Source organism: Accipiter gentilis, chromosome 3 (genome assembly GCF_929443795.1).
Source record: "Accipiter gentilis chromosome 3, bAccGen1.1, whole genome shotgun sequence".
NCBI lineage: Eukaryota > Metazoa > Chordata > Aves > Accipitriformes > Accipitridae > Astur > Astur gentilis.
The window spans coordinates 12,825,185-12,847,792 of record NC_064882.1 but is presented as its reverse complement, the minus strand read 5'-3'; the positions used below and the strand labels follow the sequence as shown (position 1 = coordinate 12,847,792).

At 39.0% G+C, this 22,608-nt stretch overlaps 1 protein-coding gene across 2 annotated transcripts in view; it reads left to right on the top strand.

Moving 5' to 3' along the window:
- SORBS2 (sorbin and SH3 domain containing 2) overlaps window positions 1-22,608 on the top strand; it is a 224,742-nt gene that overhangs the window by 39,975 nt on the left and 162,159 nt on the right. The gene's annotated exons all lie outside the window — the stretch shown is intronic.

Here is a 22,608-nt window from a genome sequence, read left to right as displayed (position 1 = left end):
TCAGCATGAAATTGTGAAAGGCAAATATGATGCTACCCTTTTACGGTAACCGGAAGACTTACAGGTGAATGTGAAAGGAAACACTGATTTCTCTTGTGAAAATGGTGCTGAGAGGAATTTTGTGAGAAGTTAATGATAAATATCAACACAATTCTGAAGTGTGTGAAACTTGAAGGCACTAAAACAAGTGTAAGGCTTTTGCAGAAGTTCAGAATGGGTCCTTTTGCGTATAGCACATCAAACACTGACTTCTCATCATACAGTTTTCTATACATTGATCTAGCTACTTACCCAGTTAGGGCTCCTACCTACCTACCACTTAACCAAATGTTAGTGCTAATTCTGGCATCTCCTGTAGGTGGGAGCCCTAGCAGTAAAGGAGGCTGAATTGTTTTTCTGTTCTCTTCTAAAGTATGCTCTTAGCAAGCCAGTCTTTAAACAGACTTTATATAAATCACGCTGATGAGTCTCAGAAATGTACATATAACTTTGTTTATAGACCTTCAATGAATGCTAAATCATTGACAAAGTGTGAAATTGTAACTTTTCATCTAAAAATCTGGGAGTCTGTTCAATCCTTTGGAATGTACAGTATGTGATTATATAACTTACTGAACAGGTGACATAACTGATGACCAATCAAAAAACCTACACTTCTGACTATGATTTCTCTTTGTAGTATTCCAAATATCAAAGATGAGACTATACGTTTGGTTTAGTGTTTTTATGGTGTATTATCAACATAAACTGCCTGAGTGTTTTTGAATGCTTCTAAATTCTGGCAGCAAAAGTGCTATAAAGTTTTGAAACTAAGTTCTGACTGCAGAAGAATTTCAAGAGGAAAAGGTAGGAAAATCTTTAAAGAGTAGCTATTGCTGGAGTCTTGAGTGCTTGAGAGCAGTGTCATCTTTTAGCTCAGCAGATGTAATGGACACATGTTCCTCGGGATGTGGCTGGTAATGAATAGGTGCTTTTCTTAAACAGACCATGTTCTAAAAGAACATCAATGTGGGGCAACCTACAGTAAGTGATAAGAAAATAAATTACTCAGTAAAGGTAGCTCTTCAAAAACTTGGAATTTTATTTGACAGACTTTGGGCTTCCTTAAATTCCTTGTGTTTATCAATAAATTTCATGCTGCTGTCATTTAACCTTCTAAACATAAGAGCTTTCCATTTGTTCAAGGACCACAGTAATAGAGTCAGAGTTCCTTGCAAGGAAGGCATACATTATCACTCAAACTTTATTCCCTCATTGTAGAATGCCTGTTGGACTCCTTAAGCAAGAAACTAGCTCTGAATATTTTCCAGCTCTCACTGGAAGTGGTAGGACAGCTAGGTGCTGTGTTTCTGCAGGTTTTTTACTCTCAGCAGTGTTCTCAAAATGTATACATTACTGAACTATAAATCTTTAAGTTCTCAAAGCAGATGCCTATAGGCAGGCTTAGTCACTGGGGTCCTGCTGGTGGAACCTAGGGCACAGTCATGTTATTGGTAGAATATGAAAGAGGAGAGGTGGAATGGCTATATTCACGGTCCACGTGTTTTATGCAGGGTCTGATGCTAGCTGTTCCTATTCAGGTAATAAGGAGCAAAGAGCTCATATTAGGAAATACAGTGATTACCTTGGTCTTCCTATGACTGCATCTGAGACAAAAAGCTTTATTTCTTCCCAACAGAATTTATCTTCAACTTAATCTAGTCATTTGGTACATGATCTTTCTCCTATCATTTACCTGTGCTGTGTGAAAGGTTGTGGCTAAGCCATCGATAATAAACCATTTTGATGTGGCTTTATCTGTAACAATTTACATGCTCCATGGTAGTAGTGAAAGAGTCCTGGTAACTGTAGTGCAATTGTCTAGAGGATCCTCTGGCAAAATCCTCGCAACTGCCTCAAAGATAGTCAGCTCTCTTGTAAACTTAGGTTTTCATTTACTGCACAAGAGATAAGTGCAAGTTCTCAGTATTTTGAAAATTACCTTGCATCAGTATGGAACACTAGATCAAGTTTTACTTGGAGCCTGAGAATACACATATAACCACCTTGTATTCCCTTGAAAGGTGTTAACTGTCCAGAGTCAGAGTAACTGCTTTGTTCAGAGTTGTTATCAGTAATTTAATTATAGCTGCTAATTATGTTTAAAAGTTTTTATCATGAGCCGCAAAAGTTTACACAGCTACTCTAGTTGAACAGAGGTCGCACTTATAGTACTCTTGGAACACAAATCCTGATGCCTTATGAAAACATCTATAATGCATAAGGTCTTGACCTTTATTTTAATACATACATCAGATATGACTATCAGTGTAACTTCTGTCTCTATCACTTCACCTATTTCTGCTACCAGTTCTCATTAATAAAGGTATATAAAATGTAAAGCAAAATATAAAAAAATGGAGGAGAATCCTGAAAATCATGGCCTCTTCTACATAAATTTTTTCATGTCACTTTATAGTGAGACATGTATGTTCACCGGTTCATTTACTAACTGTAGATATTTCTTTGGAAAATAAATGTCTATGCAGTAGTAAAAGAGTTTACTGTTTAAAATTTAGCTATGTAATTACTGAATGTTGTCCTGAGGCTTCTCGGCACTTTGAAAATTAATTTTATTATTATTCGGGAGATAAATGACTAGAGCTTAAGGGATTTAATGAAAAGTTTGGGAAAACAAGAAGAAATCAAAATTTAAAAAAGCCAAAACCAAGCCTGTCTGATTATCTAACAAGGTACCCTGTAAACCTTTGATGCTTTAAATTTTTATTTCAGTAGGAAGACTTACTTAAAATAAGGGCCTGATGGCAGTGTGCAGCTTTGGAATGATTCTGCTCCCCGCCCCCAACCTAAATTTCTAACTTCTGCCTAAGTTCTAAATCTGAAAGAGGGAAATTTTCAGCTTTATACAGTGAACATCTACTTCCCACAGGCTCTTGGAAGATGCTTTTCTCATAGGGGAAAAAGAATCATCAGCATACTATCACTTTTAAGATTCTTCTCTATGCTGTGCATCATGCTTTTCATATTTTTTTTCTTTTTAATAAAAAGAAATTCTTTTCCTTTCAATTAAAAAAATATTTGATTCACCTACATTTATTTTGGGGACTCTATGATTAGTCAGAACAGAAACTTCACGTGTACCTCAAGGTATACCTCAAATACTTGTTAAAAATAAACTCTATTAGTAATTAGCTGTGAGTGAAGTTCTGGTGCAGAAGGACTGAAAATGATTGGCTGTGAAATGTGTTTTTTCATTGCAGTCTATAAAAATATACTGAGCAATGGATGAAATGGAAATTCTTTTTTTTTTTTTTGGTGTTTTCTTAAGACTTATTGACTGCCACTTATTTTCTTGATACCAATGTTCTTAAAAGTAAACTGATGAAAAACAACATGTAAACAGGCAACTGAGATTTGTCTTTATTCAACGCCTGCAAGTCATTCCATAGGCAATAAAATTTTCATTCTCAAATTTTGTTTTCATATATATTTGCATCCCTCATTTTTCATAGCACTATGAAGTCTTGCTTTTCCAATTGTGTATTGATTATTCTAGTTGTGAATGCTAGGTATGGGGGGAAAGTTCAACTTCTACCACAATCTTTTTATTCTGACAAAGCCATGGCCACTCTGCACCAGCAAGGTTACAAAATAGTTTTTTAAAAGCAGAAGAGTGTTTTAGTTTTTCTGAACTGTTATAGCTTGTTTCACATGGTTGTCACTAGATCTTTTAATTTGCAAATAAGTTCTGGATAAACTCTGACAAATAAGATAACCCTACAGGCCTTCTGTGTCAGCGTTACTGTTTTGTAAATGCACATAAATCAGGTAATCTAGCCTGGCTTGGACCAATTTGATAGAGCAGTGTTTAATAAGTGGAAAGAGATGAATAAATCTGGGTAGAACATGTGCATCCTGAATGCTAGGCTGCTTTCTTCAAGAGTGGCTCTGGCTGTGGTCACCAACCTTTAGGGCTTTCCTGGTGTAACAGTAAATGATATGGAACCATACAGCTGTGGTTCAAGTCCTAAAGCTGTAATATGGCAGACCTACTCTTAACTTTGTAATTACTTGAGCCTTTGCAGTAAAAAAGTGGCAGTGATAGAGTACAGTCATGTTCTTTGCTGCCATTAACAGAAAAGTCAGTATTTTGTTTCGCACCCTGGTGCCAAATTCAAGGTGAGCAGTGACTGTACGATGCCCTTCTTCCTTTCGGGACACTGAGAAGGGGTGGAGGAAATAAGTGGTTCCCGTTTTCTGTGCATGGGAAAAGGCCTTGTACAGGTTAGAGGAGGGAGATAATGTGTCCTATGTTTTCCTTCTATATTCTGGCTCCAGATTCGAGGATCTCGCAGTTTGAGGATTGCACATTGGAATGGGAATTGGGAGTGCAGCCTACAGTTAACTGTGTAAATGCAAACTGGGTATGTGCTAACTGTGAAACTGAATTCTGTTTCAGTTTGGACCAGTAGATTGGAAATACTGTAGTTCTGTCTCCTACACATTTTCAAAACTCTAAGCTCTTGTTTAATTCAGAAGCTTGGACATTTATTCAGTTTTGACGTTGGCCAATATAAAAAACCTTGGTACTCATAAACATGATAGTGTATTAGTTTCTCTAATTAAAAAAATACACCACTGGGAGGAAGAGCAAGAAGAGATAAGTCATCAAGCTTTCTGATAACTCTAATAATTAAAAGGGAGGAAAAATATTTTTAATTCTTCTCCGCACTAAATGTAATAAGATTTCTCCTGTCTGTTGCATACTTTAGTTATGTTTAATATAAAGTCAGGTTTATTGACTGTACAACAGGGTTTTGAAGTGGGAAGTTAAAATGCAAAGAGCTGCTACTGGAAGCAGTGATGGTTTTAGAGGCAAGCAACTGGGACTGTTAAGGCCTTGGCCAGGATGGAGAGGTCTGCTGACTAGAAGAGGTAATAGTGCAAGTCACATATCTCACTGTGTAGACTGAAGGGACCTGAGGTTGGCACTGGTATAATACCAGATTGCAGGGACTATCTGGGGAGGTGGACAGAAAAATGGTGAAAGATGCAGGATGTTGAGATTTCTTAATGTGGCTGTCATTGACCCATAAGATGATTCGGGGCAAATTGCTTGTCTATGCTTGCTTACCTACCTCAAAAGTGGTAGTATTTGTTGTCTTTGAAGTGCTTCTCCGTTGTGCTAACATTGCTCAAATTTTTTTCAGCTTCAGGTATTTTGAAGTTACTGAAAATGTCTAGCTCTAGAAATCTTGAGCTGTATTAATATTAGCTATCTAGCTGCAAAAACAGGCTGAATGCATGTTAGAATTGAGTCTCAGACATTGGTAGCTAGTCTGAAAATGATGTTAAGGTATAACTATGTTGTAGATACGTTCATACAGCATGTATTTTCACATCTAGCGAAACCCTTACATGGGATTGGTAAATTGAGTACTACTAAGTTTAGCCTGGCTCTGGTGAATTGCATACTTCACAGCTGACTTTGCAATTTAAGAAATGTCATAGAAATGTCATAGCTTCATCCTGATTGTCATCTCTTGCCATGAAACTTAAAGTCAAGCTTCTCTGTTCACTTTTGGCACTGAGACATCTCTTTCAGTTCCTGAATGAAAGATAAGCTACCTAGAAAGGATACCAAGATTTTAATCTTCCTTGTCCTGTTTTGTGACCCCCTGTGAAGAGGACATGTAATAACTTCCTCCTTGTTCAGATACATTCAATGGAAACCAGATAAGTCATTGCCAATTTCATATTTTTATGGGTAAAGTTATGGACCTGTCACAAAACAGTAGTGTATGCTGTGCTACTGTCTTAGAGTGAGAAAGGTTTGTTAACCTTTCGGCCTCTTAATCTTTAACATTGTTGCACTGCAATTAAAAGTACTCTACTTAATAAGCATGAGGGCTGTAGCTTCTGAAAGCAACGAAAATACTGTAGGCAAAGGTGGTCAGTTATAAATTAAAAGTAGTGTAGTTTAGGGTTTTTTCCAGTTTGCTTGTTGCATTTATTGAGATTTGCACTTAAAAATTCACAAATATTTTTGAGCGTCTGCTGAGGAGAACTAAGAAAAGATTTAGTGTTTTGTTTCAGGAGTATCATTTTGTAAACTGCTGCTTACTAACTTCTACAAAAACAGGAGCCGGAGTTCAGTGTGCTTTGTGAAGCTTTAACAGTGCAATTATGCAGTGTACTTGGGCAAGACAGGAAGGAAAGCTGACAACTGTTACATGCTAGTCTGCATAATTATTTTTCTCCCTGTTTTGCTAGCCTGAAGTCTTACTAATCAAAACTATCTTTATTGTCTGGAGGGCCCAAGCCTTTGATTTTTCCCTAGCAAAATGCTTTTTTAGAAACATGACCTTAAAACATTTGAGGAAACTAGAAATTTTCCTCAGAACCGCTGCTCTGGCATGAAAATTATGTGGTATTACTTAAAGAATTTCAGAGAACAGAAATGGCTAGATGGCTGTTATAATCCCCTGGACACACCACTCAGCATCAAGAAGAGTGGTGGTGTCAGGATTCACCACTGCAGTCTCTCAGTATTGTTTGAGTACTGAATGTATGTGTAGGCAAAAGCCAGAGCTGACAGCATTTAAACTGACTGCTGCAGAACTGCCTAGTGTAACTGCAAACTGACTGTTTATGCTCCAAAACAAAATTAAGTCTATATGTAATCTTTCTGCAGTACTTTAATAACTGACTAGGAAACGGCAAAAAAATTGTTTTCCAGTGGTTATAAAGTGTATGTCCAAAATTACATAAAGAGAAATCCCACTAAATTTCTTACACTGTTTCATTTAAGGATTTTGTTAGAAAAAGCTACCTTGTTTAGTAGGGATACATGGGCATATAGATTTCTTCTATTCTCATACTTCTGAGATGAAAATTGAAACCAATGGTATTTGAAATTGAGTTGTCTCATCCCTGTAAATTCCACTTTCTGGAAAGCCAGTAAGTAGATTTCATGGGTGGAATTTTCATTGCACTTAATGCACAGCCAAATTCTCAAGGGACATACTAAATAACAAACTTTTTTTTTCTTGGAACACAGAGTATCCTGTTAAGTCAGTTATCAAACAAGATGTATCAGATCTTAGTTTGGGTTTTTCAGCAACAATAATAATACAGTATGACAGTTTTCATCTTTTAAAGGGGTGTTTTCTGAGACTCTGGCAAGCAAATTTCCAAATTGTTGAGGTACTCTAGTCTTTAAAATACACAATCTGTTCTCATTTTTCCAGTCTTATACTTTCTATGTGCAGGTTTTGCTCAAAATGAGGTTTATTGTATCAAAAAATTTAAAATATGTCATGAAGAAACTGAATGCTTTCTGAGGCAGTTTAAAACTGAGTTGGAATTTTGTGATGTAGGTGCTCTTTTTTAGCTCTTCAAATGCAGAGAAGATCATACTACCAAGTCACCTATTAGGTACTTAAACAGTAGTCTTTACTGAAGTTTTTTTCAACATTGGAGATACATAGTGTTATGCTATCTAATGTCTTACAGTTTACCTATTTTAAAAAGACATCTGCTGTGCTGTGTTTTTGAATGTTGCCAAGTTCGATTGCTAGCCAAGGCCTGTTTGTCCTTTAATCACTGATGGTTTCGTGACTATGCTTCAGAGATATGACAGATAATCAGCTGCCTCATGCAGTTGGTAGAAAGTAACCCTGACCTTTCCTACAAATAATTAGCGTCAATTATACTCCCCACCTACATCCTTTCCTCCATTGGGGGGGGGGCGGAAATCATGCTTTTCCTTATTTTGTTCTGGTGACATAAGTAAAATTAGCCCTGTGCCAGAATTTTCTGCATAATTTGAGTACTGAATTATATCAGCTGGGAAATTACTGTAGATTTTGGGTTTTAGGTGTTCTACCTCTTGCATGATTGTTAGGGTACTGATTTCTAAAAGGAGAAGGTACTTGAAAGAAATTCCAGATGAGGAACAAATCAGCTGAAGTGGTCTTGGGTAGATGTTGACTTTCTCTGTTGATTATTGGCAGAACACTTGAAAATTACTATTACACCAAACCAAATATTTGAAAATAGTATATAAAACTTATTTCATTTCATAGGCATTACCTGGGTAGCTCTGAAGATCCAAAGAGTGTTGTTAACACCCTTCTGAAACTTTAGCTTCAGACCAATCTTTCCATGACGTTTCCTTTTCATGATAAGCAAGAAAGTCTCTGCAAGCCTATTCTTGAAAAAGTCAGTTGCAAAGGGTAGAAGTTTGGCACTTGTGATTCTAAATTCCTTTGGTCATGTCCCTTCCCATGTGTGAGGATGAAACTTGATGCATACAGCTGTACTGAGTGGCTCAATAACTTGAAATTGGATTTTATTTCCCAAGTAACTTTTATGCAGTTGAAAATTCTGAAGTTGTACTATGCATCAGATGTAGCCTGATGTAGTATAGAAACCTACAGTTCATAATGTTTTTCTGCCTTTGGTGGAAAAGCCATTTATTGAAAAAAAAAAAAGCACTTAAATTATAAGCTTATGTTGTTTCATTTCTCAGAAATGGTGATAAATGGGAGAATTGTATACGGGGGTTTAGTTTTTCAGGGGGAGTGGTTCAACTGGATATTAAAACAGTTGGGGTCATATGTCTGTCACTATTTACTGTGAAAGACTGATTAAGGCCTTGATCCAGCAGAATTATAGTTCCATCTTCTCTGTACCAAGCATTTTTCCAATGCTAAATATTATTTCTAGAACTGATATCGTCTTCCTTTGTCTTCCATGAGCTTAGTAAGTATTAATCCTCTCCTTTGTATTTTTTATGGAAAGGCCAATTATATCAACTCTCTCAGCTGCTGCCTGGACAAGGAAGTTATAAAAAGGTAAGCATTGCAAACCAATAGGATCATATGATTCAGCTTAGTGCAATGCATGATGCTTTTTATCTACTGTATCCTGTCTTTCCTTGAGGTCACATAGGTTATTTATTCTGACCAAGGAGGGAGGTAGCATTGGACACCACCTTTAAAAACAAGCGAGTGGTGAGTGCATGAGGCACAGGCTGTCAAGTACCAGTGGTGTTTTACTGTGCGGTTCTTACTCTTTCACTCTTGTTAGTAGGGTTGTTTCATTGGATCTTGAGTCTTCAACAAATGATGATACTTGTGATAAACTGTGTAAATTCATCAGTCCAAACCTCAGATCATCAGTTGGTAGGCAGTATCTTCTTTTAATCTGTATGTGGTGCTGTCCTTTAAAATCCTCACCCTGTTTTTTCCCTGCTTTGGAGTATATTAGTTACTATGGAAACATCAGTGTTATGAGCTTCTAAATCTTGAATACAATTGAGTTGTCTTGTTCTCTTTTCCTCTTGTGTGTGAATACAGTTGTTCTTTCCTCCTACTCTATATTTGCAGCTTCTATCAGAAAGTGATGCTGAGCAAACTCTTCACTGCTACCTCCTTCAAGTTAAATGCTAGGAGATTGTAATATCCAAACATTTCTCATATTGGAGATACTGACACCGCTTTTTGTGTTTCTGCTGATCTGAGTCTGAGTCTATTTGGAGAAATTAAAGATCCAAGGTTTTGTGCCAGAGACGAATAAATACCAATATTAATTGAAAAGCAAAAACTTGGGTAATTGTTTTTTGTTGTATCACAGAATGATTGAGGTTGGAAGAGACCCCTGGAGATTGTCTGCCCCCCCCTCCCCCCCCCCCCCCCCCCCCCCCCCCCAGCTTTCTTTGGGCTAAGCAGTCCCAGCTCTCTCTAGCTGTTCCTCAAAGGAGAGATGCTTCAGTCCCTTAGTCATCTTTGTGCCCCTTCACTTGACTTTCTAGTATGTCAGTGCCTCTTGTACTGGGGAAGACCAGAACTGGACACGGTGTAGTAGCACTGTAGGTGTGGCCTCACCAGCACTGCACAGAGGGGAAGGATCACATTCCTATTTGAATGTTCCAGCTTTCCCCTCTTTAGTGCTAAGTCTAGTTTAAGTTTCTATGATAAATAATCGCCTTAAATGTAAGTGGGGTACTTGATGGAAAACTGGCAGCAGACTTTTAAAAATAATCCTGTTTCATAATTTAATACGTACTGCTATAACACTTTTCGAGACCAAAAATTGAGAGTTGAAGATCCCTTAAGGAAAAAGGCAAGTGAGTGTTAAGTGAAGAAGTGCAATCATGGCTCAAGCTAGAAGGCAATTGGAATCGAGAAGTCTTGTCACAAAAAGTTGGTTCAGTTCCTAGGATAAAGGATATATTTGGCAGGTGATCTGCTAAAATTCCTAATGTGTTATGTTACACTCTAAAGAAAACAAATAAGCTACCAAAAAAGTACAAACTGTTAACATCTAACCGGAAGTAGATGCTGCTGTTGTTTGTTTAAGCATTTCTGGAATGCTTTGGCATTGTTTCACTTCCTAGCACAAAAGAAGAAATGACCTCTTCATGAAAAGAATGCTGTGGATAAGCTGGTTGGTACCTTATCAACTTTGCTAATGTAGTTATGCCAGCCAGACATGTTAGTGTGACTTAGATATACTCTGCTATGGTATTTATACTTTGTTAGAGGTGTTTTGAGATTGATTTGTGACCTCATCTGGCACAGCAAGGTGCTGCCAAGTTCTCGGAATTGATAAAATATAAGTTCACTTTACAAGGAATTTATTTAAAACTTCCTGGCTTCAAAGAACTTTGGAAAATATGATGGTTTACTAGTTTTATAATACCTATTTGCTACCGATGCTCTTACTCATCTGCTCTTCCCAAACCTTGCTGGTTTTAGCAAATGATGGTCTGAAGTATCATAGCTGATGGCATTTTTCGGATGCTTTTTAGCTTGGGTTTTGGATAGTTATTTTTCCTGGAGGACTGTGTAGGAGAGCAAAATACTGTATGCAAGGTGTGTGAATTCTAATCTGTAAGGAAGGGCAAACTTCTAAATGTTCTCTGGTTAGCTCTGAGGAGTGTCAGAGGCAGATAGGACTAGCGCAACAAGCTTTCTATCACTTAATAAGCCAATCTAATCAGGCAAGAACAACTTTTGAGATGAGAGCCACAAGTATGGTTGTGTGTCTAGGGAAGTGTTCTCTATTTTTAGTAAGCTTGTTATCATCTGGCTCTCAACATCATGCAAGGTTGAAAGTATGGGGTGGGGGAGCTGGAAAGAGATCAGTTGGAGCTGATTTTGTTACTTAATTTCCCCTTTGTTTTTCCTATGCCAGATTGAACAAAATTAGATTGGCCAAAGACGCATATTGAGAAGTGGACTTAGAGTTTGTTGGGTGGTAGAGCATGGAGTACAAAAAACATGCAGGTGGTTGAAAGAGATTGAGGCTACAGGGAAAAAGGAATGTAGATATGGACAAATGGATCTTTTTTTAAAAAAAAAACCCGCAAACAAAACAACAAAACCCCACCCCCCCCCCCCCAACCCAATTATTGGCACTGACTCAGCTATATCTATATATTTCAAGTTGCATGGAAGAACAGTTTGAATTGATTCCTGTGGGTTTGGGTCTTTGTTCCAAGCAGGCCTGAGGTAGGATTGATGAGGAGCTCAAGGTGTGTTGTAAAAGCCTTTTGCAAAGCATTTTCACCAAGAATTGTGGGCAATGCTTGAAAATCCATGCTCCTGCTCCGCTTTCCCACCAGCACAGTCGTCTTCCTACCAATTTTTTTCAATTTCTCACAATTAATATTCTATAAATGTAGCTATTAGAAGTTAAGAATTGTTTCTCAAATAGGAGGAAAGGAATGCATGTCCCAGTTTCTCAAATAGGAGAAAAGGAATGCATGTTCCAATTACTAGAGTATGAAAGAGTAGTCTATAAATGTAGTGGTAATAAGGCGCATGCAAAGAAATGACATGAAGCAGGCTTTTGAAATGAAGAGACAGCAGTATATTGCCAAATTGGGGATATCTGGGCCTGAGCTTTTCTGGCAGCTGCTTTCAAGGAGTTGCAAGTCTGAAGCAGTGGTTTAAGGAAGAGGAAGTGCTGCCAGTGAGAAGCTGCAGTTTGGCAGAACGCTGGCAAATAGCTCAGGGATATGGCTTTAGCTTATAGGTAAGGAGAAGGTGATGAATGATAAAAATAGGGGAGAAGGTGAAAGTTTTGGGTTTACATATTAAAAGGGAGGAAAGAGGAGGCTAGGAGAATGAGTGACAGCTCATTTTCCTAAATATCTAACAGTGATGTTTGAGAAATATTCACATACTTGCAGCCTAGAGGAGTTGACTGTTGGTGTCTAAGCGGGGGAAGAAGTTTTTATCCTGAGTATTTGTCCATTTTCTTCCTCTATAAATTGCAATGTGTGAGGAACCTGTTACTGAGAAGTTAATAAAATTTTCATTTAGAATTCTAATTGCCCTACTTTCGTAGAAAAGATGGGAAAACATTTCCTTTTCATTATGTAGCTACCAGTCTCATATTTGTACTTTTATACGTAAGTGTGGAATATATAAGATGACTTCATAATGTATGCTGCCAAGTTTGTATTTCCAATAAATTGGGAAGCAGAAAATTTCTTGTAAAATTCAATATTTCTTGCTGTAATTTCTTAAAGTAGAATGAGTTCAGGCCTATGCATTTTGACCGAGCATTACTGCTAAGGCTGACATTTGATGTTCACAGGAACTCAGGCTCGTTGAGATCTCCAGTTCAAAATGGAGACAAAACTTGATTTTTGGTGGGTGCTGGAAACTAGGTGGCCTGGGGTGTTCTTCAGAACTTAAATCAACTCAATGTGAATTCCTGCTTAGGTCTATGAATTAATGTAGTTATTTAATGGAACTGTCAGTATATGACACAATCAGGACTGGAAAACTTTAAAGTACAAATTGACCAGATAAACTATTAGTTGTCTGGGCAATATTCTTGGCATACTCTGAAAGCATAGTGCATTTCAGGAGCAGTTTCTTTTCTTTTTGTTTTTGGGGTTTTTTTTTTGTTTTTTTGGGGTTTTTTTTTGTTTGTTTTTTGTTTTTGTTTTTTTTTTTTTTTTTGCTTTAGGTTACAGCTGATGTCTTGGTGATATTTCAAGAAGTGGGAGGGTAACTTTTAAGACAATTGCTCATTTGTGTGTTTGTTTTGGAGGTTTGCTATTTTGTGTTAAAACTGGACATTTAAGCACTCATTTTTGGGAGAACCTCGTGTATTATGTCTTCATGAGCTCAAGTTCACCTTTTTCTCTGAAATACTGTCCTAAAGATCTAAAAACAGAACTCATCCATACTATAGTTCACATGATTCAATGTCTGCTCAATATATCATAAAATTTTGGGATAAGTGACAACAAAGCACATAAGTCCAACTGGTAACCAAGGAAATAGAAAAGGAAAATAATGAGTGTGTCTCTGTTTCAGGCTTTTTTTCATCTTTACTTAAAATGCAGCTAAAATTAATATAAAACTGTATGTACAAACAGCTAAAAAGCATCTTAATTTAATTTTAGTAATATTTCATATTTGAGATTAGGCAGTGATACCTGCACTATTGCTTTTTCACTACATTTTATCAACATTAAGTACTAAATGTGGGATGGGAAATAGTGTGGAAATTGCTCCAGGAATTCAGTAGCATCTCAAACACTGCTGTAAAACATGAGGGAATCTAGTCTTATTATGTTAAGACACTTTCATCTCTAATTACAAAAGGGCTTCAGGGTTTCCTTTTAAAATTTTTAAATATTTGCTTTTAAGAAAATCAGAGTTACTTTTCTCATCTCTTCTATCCCATTTTATGGCTGTACTACTTGTGATCAGTAACATGTCTCAAAGGGAAACTGAAAAAAGGATACGCTTCCCGTGATAAAACTTTCCCAAATACACCTTAGAAAATGTTTCTAAAATGCTTTTGTGGTTGTTTTATTTAAATGCATGCCATGTCTTAAATACTTAAATCAACTGGTTACTCTATACAATCTAGATAGAATTCTCTGTCAGCATCTTTGCCAAGTATCTGACTAAATCCACAGCACAGAAAATTCATCAGAGTTGTTATTAGTGAGAACCTGAAAATACAGAGCCATTAATAGCTGGAGTTGTACTTGGTGTTCAGTAGCAGGAGGAGCTACAAACAAGTTTGACCCTGGATAAAATTAACTCTTCATGTTTGAATTCCACTTTGCTCTTCTGCATGTTGTAGCTCAGGTAGGTAGCAGTGTCTTGGGAATCGGACATCAGGGGTTTTTTTTCCAGGCTTGTAGTCATCTGGAACCTTGGAAAAATTATGTTAACTAGTCTATACTTCAGCATACTCCCCTACAAATACTCATTCTGTTTACCTGCTGCTTTGCATTTAAGTAGGTTGACCAATCAATATGAAAAAAAACACATTTCAGTCTTTTTAAATTGGAGACCTGATAGTGTTGTTTTTATTGATAGATGATGCTGTCTTTTTGATGTGAGCAGTCCAGTTTGCCTTCATAATAGAGCCTTTTTTCATTTAAATATACTATCAAGTGATTATAGAAATTGAACAAGGATCAGAAGGATCTGTAATTGTTAATGATATTCAGGATGCCTGAACAGTAGGTGTTTTTTCTATTCGGATAGTCAAATATTTCTAGGAACAATTACAACGCAATGCAGGAAATAAAATGTGGATTTTAATATAGTAATTGCTTCTTAATTAGGATCTGGTCTTTTGTCATTTCCTGTCCATGGATGCCAATATCTTTTAATATGCATTACAGTTCATGCATTTAAAACAGTTTTAGAATGCGGATTTATTTTCCATAAAACAATGGAATGAATGAACATTTAATGAAATGTGTGCAAATAGCAGTTCTTGAGTTGATTGAAGAAGTCATAAGAATGAAATGCTGCTTTAATGGAAGTATATGTTTTATGTTCTGTGGACCTGGTCTGAGACAGCAGAAAACTAGTTTGTGAAGGAAAATAGTAGGAAGGACTAAATTACAATGGTGAATGATATGTTGATACAGTATCTATATAGATAAGGCTGAGAATAATGCCTGTTATTTCTGTCTCAAAACTGATTCTTAGCAATGTTCTGGTGAAGGATTAGTGAGTACTAGTTTTCTTTCAGCTCTGATGGTTTTTGATGTGAGCAACTGTCCTCCAGTTACTACAGTGAGATCAGGAAGCTCATTTGAATTAGTGTGGGAGTAGGATTTGAGCAAGAATACCAAATAATGGGTTCTATTTTCAGCCCTGTTCTAACACAGCAGGCAAGTGGTTATCTTCAAGCACTTAAATACTCATTGTAGGGTCAGTATGACTCTATGCCTTGCACTTAGATTTTTATTTAAGGAGAGTAGGCTAGCAGCCACCATTTCAGCTGCCTGGTTCTGGACCTTTCCTAGACACCCAGACGTACCAGTGTAACTGAGCCTTAGGGGCCTATCAGAGGTTATTCAGTCTCTGGCAGCTGCACTGTGGGTCCAGTTCCCATCCCTGATGTCATGATTTCAGTGGGTTTTGCCAGGAGAAATTTTATGGCAGTGCAGAGAATGCAGCAGAAACTGTTTCTACGACTTCTGTGGAGCTTCTGAAAGCTCAGACAGATTAGGTTCTCACACTTGGTGCTTTGTTTGCTGAAATGGTACCATAATCTGCACTTGGATTAAGCCTCTTCTAACTTCTATCTAATCACTTATGTTGCTGCAGGGAAGGAAAGGTTGTATGTGCATGTATATGGGTAAGTCCTATATGCCTACCACAGGCAAAAGCTCCATCACTCTAACTGGGTGGAAGTGTGCCTGCATAACAAACATAGTTCTAGATCCCTGAAGATTGAATTATGAAGTTACAGTCTTCAAACAGTTTTTTTTAATAAAAAAAAAAACAAAACCAAGAACAATTTTATGAAAATACTGTGCTTCTACTGTGTGTTAAGATACCTTTATATGTATAGATACACAGATACAGACAAACCTCTTGTAAGCTTTCCAAGCTCTAACCTATTGTTTAAAAACTCATGACCTTTACTTTTTTGAAAGCTAAGGTTTTAGCCTGCCTGTAGAGAGTATTATGACAGTAACCATAGTAGGTTAGTGTGATAAAGTGATAGAAAACCTGCTTGTGTCTTCATTTACTGAAGAAGGGTTTTTTTTGTAGAGTCAGCAACTATATCAGTGTATTAAGAAGCAAGGGACTAGATGTGCAGTCTGTTTCATGTTGCTTATTAACAAAAAAGTTAGTGAACTAATCATGGTGAAATGGTATTCTTGTAATGCAGACTGGGTTTGTTTTAATACTTTGCGTGTAAATAATTACTTCAGTAGTTTAATGTTTTCCAGCCAAAAGCTTCAGAATCGGGTCGCCCAATCAGCAGACATCCTTTTTTGATCAAAAAGTACTGTTGGACAGGAATCATGGCACAGAAAGTATGTGTTTGAGTCACGGGAGCTGGGGGCACTTTTGCCCGTTACTAGCACAGAGTCTTAGCCCTAGCTGCAGTTTGGGGGATGTGGGCATTCATCCATCTTTTTAAAGGCTAAGAGAGGAAGGAACAAGACTAAATCAGTGTAACTGTTGAAGCACCTATTTAAATGTACTGAAATGTTTCAGCTCTGACATGTCAGAAATCTAAACAGAATTTATCTGTTCGTTTCTTGGTAATACCCCGCCACCGCTTTTCCTTTTGTAATACTCGCTTTCAGAGAAACTAAGCGCTTACACAGGGTAAGAAGGGTGAAGATGCTGAGGGAAGAAATGTGTAAAATCCAGCACAGCGGACCTTAGTTCTCTCTGCCTGGGGCTCCACGGAGACACCTCTGCCCTCGGACCCTGAGAGCAGAAATTCCGCTTGGAGTGGTGGAGCAGCAGAGCTTTGTCTGCAAGCTGTACTCAGAGGTGAGAAACCTGCTGTAGCCCTAGAGAAGTAGGACACTGAACGAGGAAGTGCCGTGATTTGTTATACATACTAAGGTAATCACTGTTAATGACTAGGAAGGGGCAGAAAAATCTTCCTCAAACCACTGCTCGGAATTTTTGTGTGTGAAGTGCAGCACGCGTAGTTAGATATATTTAATGTTTCTACATGATTTTCAAAGACCTTTAGGTTGAGGAGCGCTGCATGCCTTCTAGCTTTTATTTCCGACTCCTTAGGCAGTTGAGGTGTGAGACAACGACAGCTCCTGAAGGGTGGGAATTTTTACAAGCAGTTTTAAATGGTTCTCAAATGTCTCCTTTTCTTCCTACTCCTAATTGAAATGAAAAATTGCGTTGTTCTAAATGGGATAAAATTGGTCTACGTGGCGATTGCGACGTTGGGTCTTCGAAACACGCCTGATAAACAGCGGCCTTTAACCCGTTAAGATCGAGAAACGCGGTTATCCACGCTGGGAGTAATTGCGACAATGTCGGGGTTAGGTTTCTGTCAAGGAGTGGGGGTTCGGGCTTCGCCGTTGGGAAGCTGGCTGACTGTTGCTCGAGTGGCTGTCCCTCTTTCCTACACGAAGACGGCCGCTCGCCCTGAGCGCCCATACCGCGCCCCGCCGCGTAATTTTCGCGCTTGAATTCCGCGCACCAAAGGAGCGTCTCGCTGTTACGCGTACGTGTCCGTACGGTCGCTTGCCACCTACCGGCCCGCGTCGCTCGCCGCGGGCGCTCGCCCCTGCCGCAGCCTGCTGGCCCGGCCGGCCCAAGACCCCGCGCGCGGCACCAGCCGAGAGCCAGGGGCGCGGGCGGCTGCTGGTTCCGCGGGCGCAGATGGCGCAGATGGGGAGGGAGCGCGGCGGCCCCTCCGCGGGGCGCGGGGCGCGGGTGGCGGAGCCGCCCCTGCCGCCGCGCGGGCGAGGCCGGCCGGCCGTTGGCTGTTGCCATGGCTCCGGAAAGCCGGGGGAGCCCAATGAGCGGTCTGCGGCAGCGCCGGCAGGACCAGCCATTTTGCTCACGGGAAACAATGTGACATATTATGCTGTGCTTTACCGGGGAATAAACAAAAAACCTCGTCGGAGGAAGGAGAGGGAACGGGCGCGTTAGCGAGCACTCGCCGCGGCGTAGCCTGCTTACGAGCTGCCATCTTGACAAGCTGGCGACTGCCGTTCCGGCTAGCTGATCGGAGGAGGTGGAATGCAGGGCGGTCGCGCTGCGTATCTGCTGTCAGGCAGCGGAGCGGCGTTTTGTCTCGTACGGGCGAGGTTTCCCCGCGATGCCCTCTCGGCAGCTCGCTAGCCGCTGCGAGTGAACGCCGCGGTCCGGGGAAGGGTGTTGCCCTTCCTTCTGCCGCTCCTGCGTGCCGCTGGCCCCGGGCGGCAGGCGCGGCGGAAAAAGCAGGTGTGCGGTGAGCTCGGCCGGGCGCTCTGCTGCAGCCTGGGCAGGAGGAGCCCCTTCTCCAGCTTGCGCGCTGCTTGTTAGCAGGTCGGCTTAGGAGCTTTTGCCGCTGGACTCGTCCACAAAAGGAAGCCGCTGTGCGTCTCGGCTTGTGCGAGAGAGGTATGCCCTTTGCACGGAGACTATTTCGATTTTGTAAAATAAAACCGAGCAAAAACTTCACGCGAGAAATAAGCTTCGTCGGTATCTTTGCGTTTAGAGGTTGGTCAGTGGCTGGCTTGGAGCGGCTGCGGAATTAATCGATCTGACTGCGTTTTCGTTCCCTATTTCAATGTGGTGTTCCATCCGTACGGTTGCCGATTCAGAAGGATGTTTCCAAGAGTTGATAAAATTTTATGCTCGCGTTTTCTACTGAAAGGAAAGGATTTTTTGGGGTTGTTTTTCATTGTGCTTTTTACCGTCACCATAGCGTGGGTGAAATAAAACCTTATGGAACTTGCAGGCATATTTGAAAAGCCTTACATCATTGACTTCATTAGTGGAATTCATGCATTGTGTTCAGCCTCAATGTAACTAGACTTAAATTGTCCAACTGCTGCTGTGCAGTATGTAGGTCATAATAAAAAGCAGCTTTTTCACCAGCTTTCAATGGACTGCATGCCCCAGTGCTGTGGTTGATTAGTTTGTGGTACTCGTACTGTTAAGAGTAGTGGTATTACAGCCAGCTCACACCTCCTTTTTAAAGATATCGCACATACCGTGCTAGACAGAGCACAACACGCCCATTGTGTCCCTCCGTTTGGCGTTCAATAAAAGGAAGGAAACGAGCACTCCACATGGAGCACAAGCACATTAATAGCACAAGACGGTTAAACTTTCATTGAACAATCTCAGTGATTCTGAGATAGGCTGGAGAAGGTAGAGAAAAAAATCATGAAGACAAATGTAAGGGAAAAATTGAAATGGGAGAGGTCTTCTAATTGCGGCTCTGTTAATGCTGTAGATTTTCAGCACAAAATGAATTGTTCTGACTAGTTATTAATCACAACGTACCTGCTTTAGAGAAGAAAACTGTAGTAGTTAGGCCTAGGTCAATAAAACCACAATCCCTCAGTACAGATAACGTTTGTATTAAAAGTAGCATTTTATGAACTACCAACTGTATTCTCACCAATACAGTTTCTGAATTAGCGAACACTGGAATGCACTAAATTATTCTGACAACTGACCCAAACATTCTGATTCACCTTACATCTGTAGAAAATTAAATTATATTTTAGTCTTAACTCTTATTTAATAACTGTGTGGATTTAAATCACACTGAGACGAGCCATTTGTTTGGACAGTTGAGTGGGCATGAAATCAAGAATCTGAGGTCTGGTATCTTTATAGTTAAATTAGTAACCAGTGCTCTCTAATTAGGAGCCAAATTCCAATGTGTTATTTCTGTGTGTGTGTATATATTTCCTGCAAAGGCATTTGGACAAGCATGTTCAGCAACTATCCCCTAAATGAGACGTTGCATTTGGAAACAGCAATATATAAATGGATTGCTACTATGCATTTTCTCCATTAGAAAAGCTCCATCTTACTTGAATTATTCCAGGATTTTGTTATTCGGTGAATGTACACCCCGACTTCTTTTTCTATATCTCTGTGTAGGGGTCACACAGTAAGTTGTTTAGAGAACTGCTTTCATCTGTGTTCTATGAAGTGGAATGCGCATTTACAGTGTGGTACTACATGAATATTTATGATTGAGTCTGTAATTGTGATAAAAATGATAAACAAGCAGAGCTGCTATTTCCTTTAAGCTGTTTGTAAACCTTTAACAAAGAGATAGAGAGCTTTTGTTATGACAATAAGAAATATGGATATAGCAGTATGCAAGAAGAGAAGGATCTTGCAGTTCAAGGTGGACATAATCTCACTATGAAGAATTTATGGTGTAAGAAAGCAAGTGAAGACTAGCTATGACTAATCACTAAAACAGCATGCACCCATTAGGTGCCGATAGATGCATCTTATTAGTCTCTATTATTTAAAGGAATATTCTTTACTCTTTCCATTTTGCTTTTCTCCCTTTGTCTTTTTTTCTCATATCAGTTCCCAGCTTCCCTCTGTTTCCTTACTGTCTCTTTGGCAACATCTGATCGCCTTAGAGCTATTTGTAAATCAAATTGGTGACTGTCAGTAATGGCCATGGAGGTGTGCTGCAATAGAATCTGGTCTGGAGGAAGAATTTTAAATGAGTCAGAGGTAAGAAATGGCAATGAAGTAAAGAGTGTATCCAGTATGAACTAATTCCACATGATGTAAGGTAAGAATTGGGTCACTGATGTAGGAAGCAAACGGGCATGAAGGGAGAGGGATATTTTTCAGCTTGTGATGAACTGAACTGTACTTATAAACAGAAGGTTTACAAGAAAACCTTGACAATAATATGACACAGGACAAATTGAGTATTTTTGTGTTGGAAAGGGTGACATCAAGTTCCAGCTGAAGCCTAGAAGTTTTTCAGGTTTTAGTGGAGCCATGTTTTCTATCCAAGAGATGATTATACATGATTTGAAAGTCTGTACGTTTTGCAAAGTCAGGCTCTGTCTAGGTCAGCAGTGATGTAAATAACATCAGCTGTCATGCTTTAACATTACAGTCACTTCAAACATTTTTTTTTTAGACAGATGACCCCTGAAGGTGACTCTGGGCCCCTGTGTTATGCTCATAAACAGGATACCAACAAAGCAAAAGCAGGCAGATGAATCCTAAAATGCAGTATCGTGTAGCAGGTGCAAATAGTAATAGAAATGAGAGAACAGGATGACCAAAGAAGGTAGAATCAAGTCGTGTAACAGGGTTTTTTTGGTATGTTGTTTGTTTAAAATCATCAGCTTTGAGCAAACAGTGATAAGCATCAAACAACCATGCAGTCTGTGGAGCACAATGACCTTAAGAGAGAGCTAGTGTGGGAATGTGTTGTCTACCCTCAGCCTATGGACTATTCTCTGTATACTTGCATATATGACCAACCTGTGAGTAACAATACAGATGGCATGTACCTAGAGAACACACTCGGATACTGAGTTAGGGTACGTTGTATAATGTTACACTGTGAAACAGCCGAGTGTCACTTCTGTATTGGAAGGACCAGGTATTGAATATTATACACCAATGATGAGATTGCATCTGGAGTGGGCAAATTGCTTCAAATGTGACCTTGGAACAAATATTTCTGCTCCAGTGAGGCTGTCTGCACAAACATGGAAATAAATGTTGGCAATTCCTGCTTGTTTGTAAACTAGAATTTTACAAATGTATACTTTGGTATTGTGTCCTACTACTCTGATGTCGATCCTTTCCTGTGTCGTTACTTCAGCATTGCATTGAGCATGTTACTTATTGCCAGCTTGTATTTTCTTTCTTTACTTTTGGATGTAGTGTATAGCTTCCTATTTGAGATAAGACTGTACCATAGATATTCTGTCTGGGTTTATTTTTCTTCAAATGGTATGGCATCTTCTCATGAAAGAGTTTTAATAACAGTTGACCTTTCTGAAATTATGAAACTTATTAACATTTTAGGGCTAAAACAAAAGCTAAAAAGACTTTCAAAGTCACTGATGTAATGCAAAACTTCATGTATGGGAGGGATAAGGGAGAGAAGTAAGTACTTAGAAGGGCAGCGTGTATCTTTGAGTAAAGTCATGCTGGATGATCACATTCTAGATCTACTCCTGCTTTCCATTTTTTTGAAGCATGAAATGTATTTTTCTGTTCAGATGTATTGTTCTATCACAGCGATACATCATAGCTAATGCTGCTGTAAAGCAGGAAATTCCAAAGATGGAGCCTTTTCTTCTGTTATTTCTAGCTTCTTCCCCTAAATAGATTGATTTTTTTTTCATCTTTCTATACTGAATAAAGATAGTGTTCTGATTCATCCACCCTTAAAAACCTCACCAACCACCATCAGGAGGTTGAATAGCACAGATGTGGTTCTGTGTTCTTAAGTAACCCGAGTAACATAGTACACTTTTTTTAAGAGTTGATGCTGAAGATTCCAAGCCTTAAAGGGGGGGGCAGGAGTATGATGGCAGGAAAAGCAATGCTTCTTCTTCTCAATCTTTACTGTGATCAAACTATACAGTAAACATTTTAATTAGCCCTTTCTGAAAATAATTGTCAAATAATGCTAAGGCATAAAATAATGAAAGCTTTACTTAATTTTAGGGCACTTGTCTTGCATTTTCTGTACAAGTATTAAAGCAGTGCACAACTGAATTATGAGTAACTAAACCTATCCCTAGTTTTTCAGCAGTTGCTGATTAGCTACATTTGTCCACAAGCACAGTGGATTTACTCTTCTTCAGGACCTAAAAGAAAAGGC